At 42.4% G+C, this 18,862-nt stretch overlaps 1 pseudogene; it reads left to right on the top strand.

Moving 5' to 3' along the window:
- Positions 1 to 17,923: 17,923 nt before the first annotated feature.
- On the top strand, positions 17,924 to 18,430 carry LOC119065042 (60S ribosomal protein L12-like; annotated as a pseudogene).
- Positions 18,431 to 18,862: the final 432 nt, after the last annotated feature.

Below are 18,862 nucleotides of genomic sequence, written 5' to 3'. Positions count from 1 at the left end.
GATTTGTGATTAAACCATGATAAAGATCTCACAATTGTATAAGCCACATACTCAGGTAACAATTGGCTGAACAACTCTCTTACTCCATGTGGCATTGACTGGGACCACTGGTGGTTTTCATCTGGTAGTTGATCTTGTCTGGAAGGTTCGAGATAGATTCACTCACATGCTTGATGCTTTGGTAGAAACAGGTGAAAGTTTCGACTCAGCTAGGCCCCTCTCCTTCCCCAGTTTCAAGGTCTCTCCAGCAGGGTGATCAGAGTTCTTGCACTATGGTTCAAGATGCCAAAAGAAAGCAAGCACTGGCCTAGTGTCACTTCTACTGTACTCTATTGGTCAAAGCAGTCATAGAACTTCCCAGATTCAAGAACTAGGCACATACACTGCCCCCCACACACACATCTCAATGGTGGCATCTCAAAGAATCTGTGTCCACCTTAAATGTCACAACTTTTCATCCCACAGCCCAAAACCATATCTTTATACCTCTGATTCCCATATCACCACAATTTGATTATTTTTTTACTTCCTCAGTCCTTCCATCCCTATCCCTACACATGCTTGACCTCTGCAAAACCCAAAACATGGCATTGTGCTGCCCATACATTCCTGGTTTTGTCCTCTTCACATATCAGCATGCTGCCCTCAATACAACCCTTCCCACGGCTTCCCCAACAACTCTAAACCCACCACTCCCTAAAAACTAAATTCTGCCGTCCTTATATTTCTGAGTTCTCCCCTCCCCTAAAAAGCCCTGTGCTATTTTCAATTTTTTGTCTCTCTTTTCTAAATGCATTCTTCTCGCCTGCATTGTGACAACAGAGCTGGGCTTTGTAAACAGTTCTCTGTTTCCAGCTGTGAGGATGTTAAGCTTTGTCAGTAGAAGGCTTTGAGGGGCACTGGAAGGAGAGGGTTTCTCTTTCTGGCTCTGGTGTGTCTGCTGGCAAGGCTCCTGCAGCACATGTGCTCCCTTCCTGCTCTAGGCTCCTGAAGTGGGAACTTTCTCCAGCCCAAGCTACTGCAGAGCACAGGTCTCCCACAATGGCCTCCAGGGCTTGGCTTTCTCCAGGCCTGGATCCCACAGAGCAAGGTGGCCATCCATAGCAAACAGCCCATAGTGTCCCAGTGGAATGCCACTGCTAGGACATCTCCCCATGAACAGCCTCCCCAGGTCCCCTTTTAGGTGACTTTACAAGTTCTGAGTTGTGGCACCTTTTTGTGGTGGCTTCCCTAGTACCCCAGATGACAAATTTCTAGCAAGTCAGCACTGACATGGCACCTCAGTGACTTCACTGCCATCTGGTGAGCCATGATTATGCCTCTCCATCAAGATCTGGAGCTCTACACTCAGTGAAGGGAGATGATCTTCTATCTGAACCTTATATCTGCCATAGCTTCATTCCAGACAGTCCTCTTTAATAACCCATCTCTCATTACTCCAATGCTTGCTACAGATAATAACTCATGTTAAAATGTCCATGATTAAATGACTGTGTGGTTTCTATTTCCTACCCAGATTCCGACTGATGCAAATCTTATTCACCTAAAAAATCTCTTAACATTGTCCTCTCAGATTCCTGAGGCATGCCTTCCAGCAATGCCCAGTCCTGCACTGGACATCCCCAGAAAGCAGAAATACCCCATATTTATTAGTGCCCCACACACCAGGAGGAATGCTTACAAAAACAAAAGTAATGTTCTTTAGAGTCAAAATCCCAAAGCTAGCAGGAAGTGGCCAGGTGTATTCCCTGTCCATCTTCTATCAGCAACAGTAAAAGCCCTAGATCCCTGGAGGTAATCATTTATCAAATTGAGAAAAATTCAATCTTCAAGACACACCATTTTTTACTATATTTGATTAACTGACTCCTCTCATAAATATCTGTTTTCCCATCCCCTTGCATTCTACAGGAGATAAAATATTATTTGAGAAGAAGTGCTGAGCTCTTGTGGCTTTTCTTAGAGTCAAGAGCTGTCCTCCTATTATGTGTCATGGTCAAGGTAGAGCTAGTTCTTCTGGTTGCTTCTTCCACCGTCGCCATTGCTGCTGCCTTCATGTCAACTAGAGACCACTAGGAATACTAACCTTTCTTTGTTAACTCCACACCTTCCTATCTGTATCAAGACCTTGAGAAACAAATATATAATCTGGAGAATCTGAGTTAAACAAATTGCCAAGAACGAGCTAACCATCTTCACCTTCCAGGTTTTCCTCAATGAGACCAATAAAGCTAAAAAGGCCAAGTCTTTCATGGAGCTTTCCAAATATAAGTAATAATTCCTCATTCTATACTCCTAGACTGTCTTAAAATATATCAACACCCCTGAGAGTCACCTCCTGACTTTCTACTACCTCCAGTAAAAGGAGCTACTACTGAATTCTCCTAAAGCCTGGCTTCTTGCTGTCCTGACCCTGTGCAGAAAAGGGCTGGAGAAGACGGAGGATTCAGAGGGGTGGAAAATAAGAAACTGTTAGAGATGAAGAAATGACACAGGCAGTACCATAGGAGACTCTGGAGATCCAGACAATTAAAAAAAGATAAAGGAGAAAAAGGTAATGATAAGGAGGAGGGTATGTGGAGATAGTTGAGACTTTGAGGGAAGCACCTTTTCTGACCAAGAGGTGAGACAAGGGCTCAAGTCTTCAGTGGACAAGATTCCAGGATCTGGGGAGAGGTCTGGAAAGTTGCTTCATATTGCTGATAAAGCATCCTCCCCCAAGATTAAGAAACCTGCAAGACACAGTTGAGACTTTTTTTTCAATTAGTACTTTCTGATTTAAACTGCATTACTATATAGTTTAAAGTTGCATGTAAAAGCCACTTGTCCCCTCACCCTCTTTTTCATCCTCCAGAACTAAAACTTCTCTGTTGTGAGCACCACCCATTTAGGAACTTCCACATCCTGAGAATAACAACAATGGCATAAATATTATTTTTTGAGCACTTACTGTGAGCCAGGTTTTTACTAGTGTTAAATAATTGAATTCTCACAATCAACAGTGACTGACCTGCTAAATCATTTATGGATCAGTATTAAATAATTTAAAATAAACTGCACATTTAGAAGAGAAAGAATAAGACTTCCAGCCAAGTTGGAGGCATAGATAGTAGATACATTGTGCTTCCCTGCACAACCAAAAGGACAACAATAAATTCAAAAACAAAAAACAACCAGAACTGCCAGAAAATCGAACTGTATGGAAGTCTGACAACCAAGGAGTTAAAGAAGAAACATTCATCCAGACCAGTAGGAGGGGCAGAGATAGGCACGTGGGGTGGAGAGGACTCACAGCAGGGCAGTGGCTGGAGGATGAATGGAGGTATCTCACAGACCAAGCAAGCTGGCAGCTGGCAGACCATTCAGTCCCACATTTGCATGCAAAATAAACCCAGAGGATCAACTGGGGAGTGAGACAGACCTAGCAACCCAAGGTTCCAGCACAGGGAAATAAAGCCTCAATACCTCTGACTGAAAGAACCTGTGGGGATTGTGGCAGTGGGAGAAACTCCTAGCCTCAGAGTAGAGTTTGTTGGAGAGATCCACAGGGTCCTAGAACATACACAAACCACCCACCCAGGAATCAGTACCAGAAGGGCTCAGTTTGCTTGTGGGTAACAGAGGAAGTGACTGAAAGCCACCAAGAGCCCAGCAAATAGCATTGTTCCCTTTTGGACTCCTCCCCAACATACAGCATTACAATGCAGCCAAATGGGTTGCCCCACCCTGGTGAATAACTAAGACTCCACCCCCTGCTACATAACAGGAAGACTAAGACCAAAAAAACAACCCCCCAAAAAATGGCCCAAATGAAAGAACAGACCAAAGCTCCAGAAACAAATACAACTAAGTGATGAAGAGATAGCCAACCTATCAGGTGGACAGTTCAAAACACTGGTAATCAGGATGCTCACAAAAATGATTGAGTATGGTCACAAAATAAAGGAAAGAGTGAAGGCTATGAAAAGTGAATTAAAGGAAAATGCACAGGGAACAAACAGTGACAGGAAGGAAACCAGGACTCATGTCAACAGTTTGGAACAGAAGGAAGAAACAAACATTCAACCAGAACAAAATGAAGAAACAAGAATTCAAAAATATGAGGAGAGGCTTAGGTACATATGGAAGAACTTTAAACATTCCAACATCCAAATCAGGGGGGTGCCAGAAAAAAGGAAGGAAGAGCAAGAGATGAAAAACTTAGTTGAACAAATAATGAGGGAAAACTCCCCCAATCTGGCAAAGGAAATAGACTTCCAGGAAGTCCAGGAAGCTCAGAGAGCCCCAAAGAAATTGGACCCAAGGAAGCACACACCAAGGCACATCAGAATTGCATTACCCCAGATTAAAGATAAGGAGAGAATCTTAAAAGCAGCAAAAGGAGACACTTATCTATAAAGGAGTTCCCATAAAACTATCAGCTGATTTCTTAAAAGAAACCTTACAGGCAAAAGGTGGCTGGAAAGAAGTTTTCAATGTGATGAAAGGCAAGAACCTACATCCAAGATTACTCTATTCAGCAAAGCTATCATTTGGAATGGAAGGACAGATAAGGTGCTTCCCAGATAAGGTCAAGTTAAACGTGTTAATTATAACCAAGCCCTTATTATATGACATGTTAAAGGGACTTATCTAAGGAAAAGAAGATCAAAAACTAACAGTACAGGGGCAACAAACTCACAACTATCAAGAACTGAACCTAAAAAAATTAAAACTAAGCAAACAACTAGAACAGGAACAGAATCAAAGAAATGGAGATCACATGGAGGGTTATAATCCAGAAGGTGGTGGGGGGAGAATGGCAAAAAAAGGACAAGGAATAAGAAGCATAAATAGTAGTTACAAAATAGACAAGGGAAGGATAATAATGGTAGATGTGTGTAAGCCAAAGAATTTATATGTAAGACACATGGACATGAACTAAGTAGAGGGAATGCAGGTGGTAGGGGGGTGTAGGGTGGAGGGAATAAAGGGGGGAAATGGGGCAACTGTGACAGTATAATTAATACAATATATTTTTTAAAAAGAAGAGATAGAATCAAGAGATGATGAGTCACTTGGACCAAGAACATATTGTCTTTCTAATAAATGTAATTATCTCTGAGATTAGGTAACTTGCCCCAGGTTACGCACTTAGTAAATAATACAAAATAATTTGTCTGATTCCAAACCTGTCAAATACTGTCTCTGGAAAACAAGAGAATGGCCATTAAATTGGATCACATGTGGGAATACAGAGGCAACACAGTTGCTTAACCTGGAGAAGAGAACATTTTAATGGAAAAGAGAACAGAGATTGATGACCGAAGTTCCTACAAGGAATGTAGACGTTCCTTATGAGGTGCCAGTGGCAGGGAGAGTGAGTACAAGTTACAGGAGGCAGACTGAAGCTTGGTACAAGAACAACATTTCTCACAAGCAGATTTCCTGGTGGGGTGGTTACCTTGAAAAGCAGTTACCCCCTTGTCACTAGAGGTGTCTTAGCAGAGGCTAGAAGTCCTCAGTAAGGATGCTACAGGTATTCCTGCTTTGGGGCTCCGGTGACAGGACTGAAGTGTCCTCTTAGCTTCCAGAATTGTTTAGGCCTTGGATCTTCCCTGCTGGGGTCACTCTCCTACCCACTCATGGCTTCCTCAGGAAACTTCACAGATCCTCTCTCACCATGGAAAATGAGGCAAGAAAGATTCACTCAGTTCAGAGACACACACGTTTTTTATTCTGTTGTCTTTTGATAATAGCAGGTGGACTCAGAAATTCACTTATATGATGGCACTGTAAATACTCTTTTTTTATTTTATTTAGTTATTTTTCAAGTACAGTTTTTTGTCTATTTTAAAATACTCTTTTGGAATATTAAGGAGGTATGCATTTCTCTGACTTGCTGAATAATGGTTGTCATAACCCATGTGTAGGCTAAGTGTGAACAGAAGCTATCCTGTTTAGCTTCTTAATTACACCTATTTTTCTTGTTCTGTCACACTCCTGAAGACCTCTCAGTTCCATATGCTATTTCAGCGAACTTTTTAAAAGCAGCTTAATACTGTGTAATTAATAACATCTAGTTTTATATCAGCAGAGGATATTAATTATAAGCAACAGAAGCTCCCTCTGGATGACTAAGCTGAGAAAGAGTATATTCAAAGGCTAATGGGTGGATTACAGAACTTCTGGGAGGGCTGAAGAACCAGACTTGAGGCTAAGTCTCAAAGGACAATGCCCAAAACCACTCCACAGAACTGGCCTGGTGAGAAGGCTGCTGCCACAGCCACTGTCCCACCAGTGCAACATCTGTGCCAGGAACACACCTTTGCGTCCTCGGCCAACAGCACAACAGAGCCACCACCATTGCTGGCAAAATGTACTTCTACAAGGAGAACCTCTTCCAAGTGACCTAGGCTTCCTGTCTGGAGCCTCAGTCACATGGTTGTGCCCTGGCTCCAAAGGAGATTATGCAACTTATTTTCTGGGATCTACTTTGAGGGAAAGGGATGCATAAGTTTATAGAATAGCCCGTACATAGTAAAGGTGTTCAGAGGGTATTGGAACACAAGGAAGGAGAATATATTTGTCACAATCCAAAATCAGAATTAGATTTATATCCAAGCAAGTTAAGATGACATCTGGGAATCTCAGTCAAACATTTGAAACATCTGTCAGGGGGTCCAGTTTTGCTGTAAAAATTACCTGGATATACATTTTTAAAAAATGGAACACTGAGTATCTCAGGTAGGCTGTACCTAAGTAAAGTAGACCTAACTGTATTCATTAGCTGTGCTATAATTTTTGCTGCTGGGATGTTATAGGTACCCAACAGAGAGGATTATTATAATATCAGAGCTAATATTGTGAATGTAACAATTCCTCCTGACATCAGCTCTATTTCTTCCCTTTACCTTTCTCCATCTCACTTTTTCTGTCTTCATCTGGGTACCCAGAGTTCTCATCTGGCTGGTCTTCTTCAACTCCTGATGTCCTATAAGCCATTCATCACACCACAGTTCAAAAATACAGGTAGAATTGTGATATTTCCCTGCCTACTTGATATTTTTCAGGCTTCCTGTTGCTCTTAGAAAAATAGCTGACCTCCTTCACATTGGCTTGGAAGGCCCTGATTGTTTGGCTGCCCACCCCACACCCATATCCAGTCCCCTGCAGCATGTCTCACCTGGGACTTGGCTTACTAGTGTCAAAGGCTTCTCTGCTTCTCACATGCACCAGCTTCTATTGCTTCCAAACTCCATACATGCCATTCTCTCAGGCAGTAGCTACCTAGCCCCCATTGACTTTCCTATACTATATAGGCTTCAGACTAACCCATTAATTCTTCCAGGTGAAGTTAGTCCCTCCTGTTTTATGCTCTTGTTAAACTGAACCACTTCATGACACATATAACCACCATGATTAAATAATTCTTAATGTAACAATTTGTTTAATGTCTGTTGTCCTTCTTGTGTTCCACGTATTACTCACTGCTCAGTGCCTAACAGTTTCTGAAATATATGAGGCCCTCAGTAAATATTTGTAGAACGGCTTAAATCTGGTCCACTTCTCCTCTCCCAGAGACCAAGGCTTGGCCACGCAACAGGGGAGATGAGAGCTCATGTGCCACGGAAAGAACAGGCCACTATCAACCTGGTTACTGGGTCCCAATGTGTTTCTAGACCTCAGTTCAGCAGTTGAAACACAGAACACACAAACTTTAAATTATTGCTGAACGGGATCAAACCCACCACCCAGGCATGTGCCCTGACCGAGAATCAAACCAACCTTTTGCTTGGCAGGTCAACACCCAACCAACTGAGCCACACCAGTCAGGGCTACCCTGTCTTTATCGAAACTATCACTATCTTCCCATTGCAACTAGAATAAAATTCAAAGTCTTTACGGTCCTACAAAACATTCCAAGCTATAACACTATTTTGCTGACTTCATCTCTCTGTGTGTTCACTACATTGTAGGAATGATGGCATTCTGATGATTTCCTTTTTATCAAAGTAATTTTATAATTGAACTAAATTTGAAGGATAAATTCAGAAGACAACACAAACTTTAACTATACAGCTTGCTAAAGTTTCACTAGCTGAACAACCATGTAACAAATGTGCAGAAGCAATAGCACGTCGCTGGCACCCCAATAGTCTGCCTTGTGTCCTTCCTAGTCATCACCCACCCCCAAACATCATCATCCCCCTGACATCTAATGCCACAGAGTCACCTTGTTTTTGAAGTTTATATGAAGGGAATCATATAGTAAGAATTCCTTGTTGCCTGGATTTTTTGTTTCAAAATTATGTTTATGAGATTTATTTCTTTCCTAGTCTGTAGACATAGTTCATTCACACTGCAGTATAATCTTTCTTTGCAGGAACATACCACTATTTATGCATCCACTTTACTATTGACAGGCATTTTAGTCATTTTCAATTTTAATTTTTTTAAATGATACTACTATGAACATTCACGTTAATATATTTTTGTTACTCTGTCTATATACTCATACTTCTGCTGGGTACATACCTAAGGATATAATGACTGGGCCAGAGGATAAGGTATGTTCAACTCCAGTGAATACTGTTAATTTTTCCAAAATCTTAAAAAATATTATTCCTATCAGTAGTGTATGAAAGTTTCAATTGTTCCACATTTCAACCAATCTTGGTGGTATCTGTCATTTTCACGTTAGTTGTTTCAGGGTCTCTGTGGAGACAGTACACTGTGATTTCAATTTTTATTTCTCTTTTTTATTTTTTTTCTGTGGTTTCTTTTTTTTAATTTATTTATTTTTTATTGATTATGCCATTAGTTGTTCTATTTCCCCCCTTCATTCCCCTCCACCCTATCCCCCCATCCCCACCATTACCCCCCCTTTAGTTTATGACCATGTGTCTCAAGTCCTTTAGATTCTATATTTCCCATGCTATTCTTGCCCCCCATCTATTTTATATCTACTGTCTATGCTACTTATTTTCTGTACCTTCTCCCCCTTTCTCCTCCTCCCACTCCCCTGTTGCTAACCCTCCTTGAAATCTTCATTTCTATGTTTCCACTCCTGATCTAGCTGTCCTTTTAGTTTGCTTTTGTTTTAGGTGTGGTTGTTAATAACTGTGAGTTTGCTGTCCTTTCACTGTTCATGTTTCTTTAACTTCTTTTTCTTAGATAAGTCCCTTTAACATTTCATATAATAAGGGCTTGGTGATGATGAACTCCTTGAATTTGATCTTATCTGAGAAGCACTTTATCTGTCCTTCCATTCTAAATGAAAGCTTTGCTGGATAGAGCAATCTTGGTTGTAGGTCTTTGGATTTCATGACTTGGAATACCTCTTTCCAGCCCCTTCTTGCCTGTAAGGTCTCTTTTGAGAAATCTGCTGACAGTCTGATGGGGACTCCTTTGTAGGTGACTGTCCCCTTAGCTCTTGCTGCTTCTAGGATTCTCTCCTTCATTTTAATCTTGGCTAATGTAATGATGATGTGCCTTGGTGTGTTCCTTCTTGGGTCCAACTTCTTTGGGACTCTCTGAGCTTCCTGGATTTCCTGGAAGTCTATTTCCTTTGCCAGACTGGGTAAATTCTCCTTTATTACTTGTTCCAATAAGTTTTCCACAGGTGGCTGTTCCTTTCCCCCTTCTGGTACCCCTATAATTCGGATGTTGGAGCATTTAAAGATGTCCTGGAGGTTCCTAAGATTCTCCTCATTTTTTTTTGAATTCTTGCTTCTTCACTCTTTTCTGTTTGGCCATTATTTGCTTTCTTCTGGTCCACTCCATTAATTTGAGTCCCAGTTTCCTTTTCATCGCTATTGGTTTCCTGTGCAATTCCATTCATTTCAATTAGTTTCACCTTCATATATTTGTCTAATTTGTGGCTATAATCAACCAGTTTTGTGAGGATCCTGATCACCAGTGTTTTAAACTGTGCGTCTGAGAGTTTTGCTATTTCCTCATCACTTAGATTTATAGGCTCTGGGGCTTTGAGATCTTCTTGAGCCATTTTTGGTCTGTTCGCGCCTGTTAAGTATGAGGAGGAGCGCCTTGGACTCCCAGGTTGCTGGGTTGTGACGCTGTATGTGGGGGCGTGGTCAGAGTGGGGGAAATGGTGGCGCCCTCCACGGCAGCTCGCCACTGGGGCCTGCTGGGACCCATTCAATCACCCACTCCCTCGCTTGTCTATCTGCACACGAATGCAATGCGTGACCACAGTCAAATCTCAGCCCTGCTCCCTGGCTATTTCCCCGTGGTTGCTTGCTCAGTCGCTCACTAGGTCCAACCCTGCCCCTGGGTTCTGCGCGCCGAATCCGTCTGACCAAGTTTTCTGGTGCAACTCTGCTCCGCCAGCTGCTGGTTTCGCCCCTCTTACCGGTCAGGCTGAAGAATTTGTTGTTATGAGACTTCCGAAAAGTTCAATTTTCTGTGTTCTGGCTGTGTTTTCTGTTGCTGATATTTAATTGTCTCTAAACTTGGTTGTGTGAGAAAGCATGGCATCTCCATCTATGCCTCCATCTTGGCGGAAGTCTCAATTTTTATTTCTCTTGTGACTAATGCTGTTGAGAACTTTATCACACTTTATTGGAAATAGCTTTCTATGAATCACCTGCTCAAGCTGTTTGGACATTTTTCTCTTTGTTTGCATCTTGTTTTCTTGTTGCTCTGAAGTCCATGTGCATGCACACGTGTGTGTGTTTTTTGGTTCTGAGCACAAGCCTTCTGGGAAATACATGCGTCACAAGGAGCTTCTCCATCCCTGTGGTTTACCTTTCTGCAGTTATAATGGTGTGTTTTTATAACTCGAAAGTCCCAATTTAAATGATATCTAATGTATCATCTTGGACCCTGATAATTATGCTTTATATTTCTTATTCGAAAATTAGCCTTTTTGGTCTGTGTTTTTATATCAACAATATCATGAAGATATTCTTGCTAATTTTTTTAAGTTCTACCATTTTACTATACAAATTTAGATCTATAATCCACTGGGAACTAGTTTTTTATGACTTAAAGTAAGGGTCGGGATATATATTTTTATTCCATGGGAGTATCCAAGTGATCTGAGCATCATTTATTGAAATTACAACCCTTTCCCCACTGCTCCATAGAGTCACCTCTGTCATAAAGTAAGTCACTGAATAGGTGTGAATCTGTTCCTGGAGTCTCTATTCTGTTCCATTAGTCCATGTATCTGTCCTTACAATAAGTACCATACTGCCTTAATTATTGTATCCTTGATATCCGGTAGTTAATGTTCTCTAATTTGGTACCTTTTAAGAAATACTTGAATATTCTTAGTCATTTGTCTTTCCATATAAATTGCAGAATAACTTTGTCAAGTGCTACTAATAAAAATGTGTTGAAATTCATGTATACATTCAATAAAACCAAAGTTTTAAAGCTTAAATTTTTTAATAAGCTTGTCAAATTCTACAAAAAGAAAATAATAGTGCTGAGATTCATATACATCAAACCTACTTGTATATATCAATTTTGGTACAGATAAATGGAAAAGCATCTATAAGGAAGTGATCCACCTGTCAATGGCAAATGTAGCCCAGCCCTATCGGAAAACCAGCAGGTGCGAGTCGGCACAAAGGAGCCAAACCCACAAATCAGCTTCCCGTGGAAAACCAGGCCTGCATTATATGTAGGCTGCTTTGAGACTTGCTTTTGCTAAAACTCCCTCACTTTGAATTGAAGTTGCAAGTGTTTACTGCATATCTTTAAAGTAGCTTCCTAAAGTCTGTGCTAATTCTCCCAAGGATGGAGTGTAATCAAACCAATCATTCTTATTGTTCCCTTGCATTTGCAACATTTTTTCCTTGTTAATCTGTAGGAAGTAATCAGTAACATCCTTTCCTTTGTTATCTGTAAAAAGTAATCACCTAAAGCAAACCTGAGCATAATGAATGAGAACCTTCTTTGATGTTTGCTATTAGAAAGCAGTAAAAGCCTGTCCAGGCAAGGATTGAGGCGCTCTCTCTCTCAGTGGCCATGCTGGCTGTCCCTTTTTCTCTACAGGACTTGGGTAGTCTGTATGAATTTGTTTGCTGCACCCACAACACTGCAGACACCGCTGGCCAGAGTCCACATCAAGCATCCACTGGAAAACTTAATATCATTAAAATATACATACTTTCATTACACTTTCTATTAAAAGGGGATCTTTGCTAAAATTGCAGATGTAGGATATGCCAAATTACTTGGGGATTTAGACTCTGTCCACCCTTTGTTCTGTCCACATTACTGTTACTTTCTCAGACCCACAGATGTCCTGAGTTACCAGGTGGGAAGAGATAGCGCCCAGGACACTGAGAGCTCAGGCCTGATGAGGAAAGGAGCCCCAGGAATGAAAGAGTCTAATCGGACCAATAGAGAAGCTCAGTGAACTAGGGAATTTACATTTTATTGCTAGGAAATACAGAGTATAATAAAAGATCTTTGTGTGTCAATCAGTCCTGAAGAAGGCAAGAAGGCAAAAATAGAGTGCAATTTAACTTCGTGGAGGATAGTTGGGAGCAGGAAGATATGACACTGGTGGAGGAGGGTTAAGCCAAGCTCAAGAGCTCAGGACTCTAGAAAAGGGAAGAATCTCTGTTCAGGAGAATCCTCTTGTGCAGGTGATTCTTGTAACTTCCAGTGGGCAAACGAAGAGTGCTGATGAAATGTCTGCCACATTTCATTGTCCCTTCACTCTACATGCTCACATCTGTCTCCTACTAGACTACGAGTTTGGGGGGGGGGGGAGTGCCTAAGCTGGGTCTAAGTCATATTTGTATTCTCCCACACACACAGACCTGGCCCCTAGTAGTTGCTCAATGATCCTTGGGTAAATTAGCTTAATTTCATTTGACACAAAATATGAGTACTAGAGGTGGTGTGAGTGGCGTGGGAGCCATGAATAGTAACATCATTTGCCCTGCAGAAGAAGCAAGGAGATACTATGATAGAACGAAAAATGTGTTAAAATCCAGTCTGGCACTGGTACAAAAGACTCTACATCTGGGCATTCCAGCCCAGGGACTTCCTTCCTCTGGTCTCCTTATATCCACTGAAGTACCAGGTCCACTTGAAGAAGATGCATGTATCCCTAGATCCCTCTGCCACAGCCATTGCACACACATGCTTTACCCACCCAAAAGCTGCCAAACTGGAGTTTTGTGTGCAAAGAGGAAGTTCAGCAAGTGTTATGAGACTTCAGGACAATAGGAAATGGTAGGAAAGCCCCTTTGGTTTCTTCCAGGGCAGGCGAAGCCCAGGATAAAAGAAGGTCCCTACACTGGGCTTCTTCATGCACTTGAACCCCTGAGACTTGGAACAGCCCAGACAGGCAGGTGAATGGAAGGCTGTGCTCTGTGGGGCCAAAAGCTCTTGAAGGAGCCACTGACAGGTCCTACTGGAAAGAATGCAAAGATTGTGTAGGGTTATGGTTTGGGGTGTGATACAGCAAAGGAAAGGCAGATGGCCAGAAATAGCAATAGGAAGAGACAAGAAAACAGACCAGAAAATAAAGACCACATGGGAGAGACAGTGAGTAGAAGAAGTGAGGTGAAGCACAATGCAGAAAGTCAGGGGTCTGAATCAGGTGTCAGTCAACTAAGGTCCACAGGCCAAGCCCAGCCCACCACCTGTTTTTATAATGTTATGGGAACATAGTCATGCTCATTTGTTTACATGTCATCTGTGCCTGCTTTTACTAGTAGTGGCAGAGTTTAATCATTGTGACAGAGACTATCTGACCTGAAAAGCCTAAAATGGTTTACTATGAGAATCTTCACTGAAAAAGTTTCCCAACTACTATTCTAAAATACAAGGTATTTGAGATCACTGTGGTTAAAGGCATAGATGAGAAAGCTCCAGGTCAGCCAAACAGATATTGGTCAAGCTGAGGCCAGAACTTAGCTCTCATAACCCCTAGTCTTGAATATTTCTCATGTTTCCTGCTCACACTTCCAACCCAGATGACGAGTCATCTAGTGAGGATCTGAGCTGGATGCCTGGCTGGGTTTCCTGCTGACTCTGACTCTGCTCAGTTCTAACTCTTCCAGATGGCCAGTGAAAAGGGATGTTAATTACCCCTGAAGAAGCAGTGAGCGGGTTTAAAGTAGTCAGGAATGATACGGAAGGTCTAGAGCCATTGCTGAAGAGGACAAAATAAGGGGAGCAATGTCTCTGCGATGAGTAGGGGCATGGTCCCAGAGAAAGGAAATATTTGTGGTATCTGGAAGAAATACAATCCAATGTCTTCAGATTAGATTCTCTGCACCAACAGGTCTCACAAAATTTAACAGCTGCTCTGTCATTTCCCAACCATCTTGACTTTAAGCTGACTCTTTCAAAGACATTTTACCTTTTATCTTCAGACATGCTTTCCTGATACTTTCCAATCTTTCCTTTCCTCTGACTCGCTGCAATGTAAGCATGTTCCACAGAGCACAGCCTAGGCACAACCACTCCAGGTGGGGCAGACAAAGCAATACTGGGCATCTGCAGGGCAGCCCTCGAGAAAACCATCTTTGCTGGCCACTGTGGTCCATGGAGGCTTCTGTGGGGTGGGTGGTCTTGGGAGGGAGTAAAGTTGGTGGTCATAGCATTGATATTAAAGAAAGAAGTAGTGAGAGAGGATGCTTTTCCCTTGTGCTGATGAGAAAATAATTTCCAGTGATGTTGTCTCATTCTAAGGTGCTTTTGTTCTTTACTTCAGATTATCTTCAATCTAGGGGAAATGTCCTACCAGCAGCAGCAACAATGCAAAGTCCCCTGCCAGCCCTGTCCCCAGGCTCCAGTGCCCTGTCCCCTCAAGGTACCTGAGCCATGTCCCCCAACCCCCAGCCAGCAGAAATGTCCCCCGTTATGTGCCCTCCATGCCAGCAGGAATACCTTCATAAACAGCAGGGACACTTCTGAAGCCACCCTATGGACCTGCTCATGAAGATTCTCTGCACCTTTGTCATCCTGCACTTCCAAGGAACACACACAACCTAGAAGATGCTGCCTCTCATCAGACTCGAGAAGAAAGAGACCACCTGGTCTCCTGGTTTTTTCTTTCTCAAGTCAACAAGTCCTCCCAGCTCCTCTCCCAGAAAACCACATGATTCCGACAGAAGTGCCATGTTCTCACAACCTTCGCTAGAAGCCAGACCTGTTCTTGCTCTTCTCCACCGAAGGTTGTGATCAGGACCGGGCCAGACTCTCCAGTTGCCGTGCCCTATACAACACTGCCTCCTGCTGGTTGTATGTGATCACTACAAGGACACAGATTTCCTTGCTCAGCAATCTGCCTTTCCCGGATTCAACAGTTTCATAAAGGTTTCCAAGAAGCAAACATCAAACATTAAAACAAGAAAACTGTTTAAATCTTTCAAAAGTTTTCCAGGTTCTTCACACACAACTGCACAGTCTTTGGTGAAGGCAGTGGGGTCTTCTGTCTGTATTTCCACTCTAGGAGTCTCCTAGAACAGAAATCCCTAACAAAGTTCACCCCTCCCTCTGGACCATGCATGCACTGAAAGCATTCCATAATCTATGATGTTCCTTCCTCCCTGCTTCTCAGTAAGAAGTCTTTACCCCTCATTGGCATATCTCTGCTCTCTTGCTGGATCTGGGAGAAAGCAACAGAGGGACAAGTTGGGACCTGAGAAAGGAAGCAAAGACTGGGAAATCCTTGGAAGAACCCTGGTGACAATCAGGAGCAGGTCTCCTCTTTCTCTGGTCACCCATTCTCAGTGTCCCAAAGGGCCAACTGTCTCCCAAGCCCACCTCTACTCCCAGCGTCCGTCCTTTCCTGAGAAGGATTCACCATGGAGGGGAGGTAGAGTGAATTTTCTCTATTGATCGTTCTTATGTTAAAAATTAAAACTGAAAATTTTATAATACTTTATACACAAGTAACACTGTACTAGCTATCAGAGTAAAGATGCCAACATATGCCATCTTTATGTCATTTTCACTGTGTATTTGTAAATAAATGAAAGAAAATGTCAAGTAACATCTGAATATTACTATGAAAACAGTTTTTACTTGTGGAGCCCACTGAAAGCATCTTGGAATCCCCAGGATCCTCATACTTTGAGAACCACTGAACAAGTGAGTCACACTGGCAAGGCCTCCAGTGTCCGTGAGCCCGAGACAGCACAGTAACACAGGTGTGGAAAGATGAAGGAAGTTCTTCTGGTTTCAGCCTCAGTTACTGAAGGTGTTGTTTATGTCTCTCACCCAATAATCATTGATGAGCACAAATACAGTATCTAGAACTGATAAAACCTAGAGATGCAGAGAAGAGAATGAGGTCTCTAGACAGCCGTCCTCAGTGGGCTGTTGAAGTGTGGAAATAGACATGCACCTCGTGGACCATTAAATACAATCTGACAAGGGTGTACAGCACAGTGCAGAGGGCATGCAGAGTGAGGTATGGAACATGGTAAGTGAGGAGGAAGGTAGAGTGGAGGATGACTCCTTGGTTTCTTACCTCAACTCCTAAGTGTCACACTCAAGACCTTTCTTAGGAGCTAATTGTATTCAGTGACAATGGAAATTTGAATCTAATCATATTCCATATATTTCCCAAACTTTTACCTACCAAAACACAGTAGTCTCCTTCTTATTTTCAGACATAAAAGCACATTACAGGCACCTGAAAAAAAATACTGAAGGGTAAGGAATTTCAAGAACAATTGAGAGTAGATGTGGAAGAGAGAGAATACAGACCAATTTTTTTCTATAGTAGTACTGAGAAAGATTGTGAGTCTTGCTTTCTCTCTGAATCATTGCAATGTGAGCATGATCCTCCAGAGGGCAGAACCCTCTAGGTAGGTGTGGACAGGCATAGGACACCTTGGCGCAGCCCCAGAGAACTCTCCTTGGTTGAGCGCCTGTCCCCGGAGGCTACAGTGGGCTGAGGGTCATAGCAATGAGTGAGTGGGAAAGGTGAGATCTTAATCCCTATGAATGAGGAAGTAGATGGGAAGAAGGCACTTCTTCCATGTGAGTCCTTAGGATTCAGTTTCTCTACTATTGCTGCTACAGATCAAAAGTTTGCCTCCTGACCCCTGAAGGTTATTCTCAACCCATGATTGATGTCTTGCAGCAGTAACAGTGCTGCAGTAACATCCTCCTGTCAGGCTTCTCCCAGGTCCCTGAGCCCCGCTTCTCCACCCTCTCCCCATGCTGACAGGAAGACTACCGGAGTGGACGTGGGTCTTCCGAAGCTCCCACTCTCAAATAGTTGACCATTAGTTGCCCCCGACCCCCCTCTTCAGTCTCTTTCTTCCAGCATCAATGGAGAATACCACTACACCAGAAGTTACTTTCCATCTGTTCAAAGACAAAGTTATTCACAGACCACTAATTCCACCATCAACCTCCTCCAAGTTCCTTTTTTAAGAAACAGTAGAGATTGTTTTAGGCACCTTTCCTGGCTACCAAACCCCTTCTCCATTCTCTGTCTGTGGTCAGAACTAGTCAGTTCTTCCAGCGGCTGCCTCCACCACCACTGCTACCCCCTGCTGGTTGACTAAGATGGTTCCAAATACAGAATTGTCCATCCTCAGCTCTCTGTATCTCAGGGTTTCACCATTTTGGGGGATATTAAGTAACAAACTTTTTTAGCTTTCCTAAAAATTTAAGAAAGTAAACTACCTTAAACAATGGCAGATTCTTCACATTTTCCTCACCCTCAGTCAGAACAATGTCATTTTCTATTAATCACTTCCTCCCCTCGTAAGACAGTCAGGGCACAAGCCTGGGTTTTAGGCACATGCAAAAGCAACTGATTGATGCTTCTGTCACACACTGATGTTCCTCTCCTCTCTTTTTCCTCCCTTTCCTTCTCTCTAGAAATAAATAAAATCTTTTTTTTAAATGGAAGAAAAGGAATTTTGGCTTCTGGCTTGGAAGATGCCTAGGGTCATCTTTTTTCTGCAGCCCCATATTGATTCATTTGACACCAAGAACTTCCACCATGCCACCAAAGTTCGACCCCAACTAGATCAAAGTCATATACCTGAGGTACACCCATAGGGAAGTCAGTGACATGTCTGCTCTGAACCCCAATGTGGGCTCCTTGGGTCTATCTCCAAAATGGTTGCTGATGACATTGCCAAAGCAACCAGTGATTGGAAGGGTCTGAGGATTACAGTGAAACTAACAGTTCAGAAGAGCAGGCCCCGACTGAGGTAGTACCTTCTGCCAGTGCCCTGATCATCAAAGCCCTGAAAGAACTGCCAAGACACAGACAGAAGCAAAAACAAAACATTAAGTGCAGTGGAAATATCACTTTTGATGACGTTGTCAACATTGCCTGACGGATGTGCCACCAATCTTTAGCTAGAGAACTCTCTGGAACCTTAAAGAGATCCTGGGGATTGCCCAGTCTCTAGACTGCAATGTTGACGGATGCCATTCTCATGACATCTATAGTGGTGCACTGGAATGCCCAGCTAGTTAAGAACTACATAGAAAAATGTTTCAATTAAAGATTATTTTTACAATCAAAAAGAAAAAAGGATGGAAAGGCATTTCATGAAGAGAGAACAATCCATGAAAACTAACTCAATTATTGTCCCCTACGTATAATCAGAGTTTTATCCTACAACTACCCCCAACAAGCACCTACCAAATGCCAACTTTTTTTCAAGTCTTCTCCTAGAACTAAGTATCAAGAATCACTCTGAAGTCAGGTATGAGTTGAGAAGCCAAAGGAGGACGCTCACAGCCTTAATGCTTCATTACAGCAGCAATATCTCCAATCAAGCCAATATCAGGGTCAGATGATAATTAAAATTTTGACCTGTGCTTGCCCAGGAATCAAGTTAGTGGTACCAAAACCAATCCTGGGATTACTTTTTCAGATACTGAATGACTGTTTAGAGCAGAGAAC

Source organism: Artibeus jamaicensis, unplaced genomic scaffold, assembly GCF_021234435.1.
Source record: "Artibeus jamaicensis isolate MK-2021 breed Jamaican fruit bat unplaced genomic scaffold, CSHL_Jam_final contig_1715, whole genome shotgun sequence".
Lineage (NCBI taxonomy): Eukaryota > Metazoa > Chordata > Mammalia > Chiroptera > Phyllostomidae > Artibeus > Artibeus jamaicensis.
The sequence above is the reverse complement of the archived record's forward strand: the minus strand, read 5'-3'. Positions and strand labels throughout refer to the sequence as shown.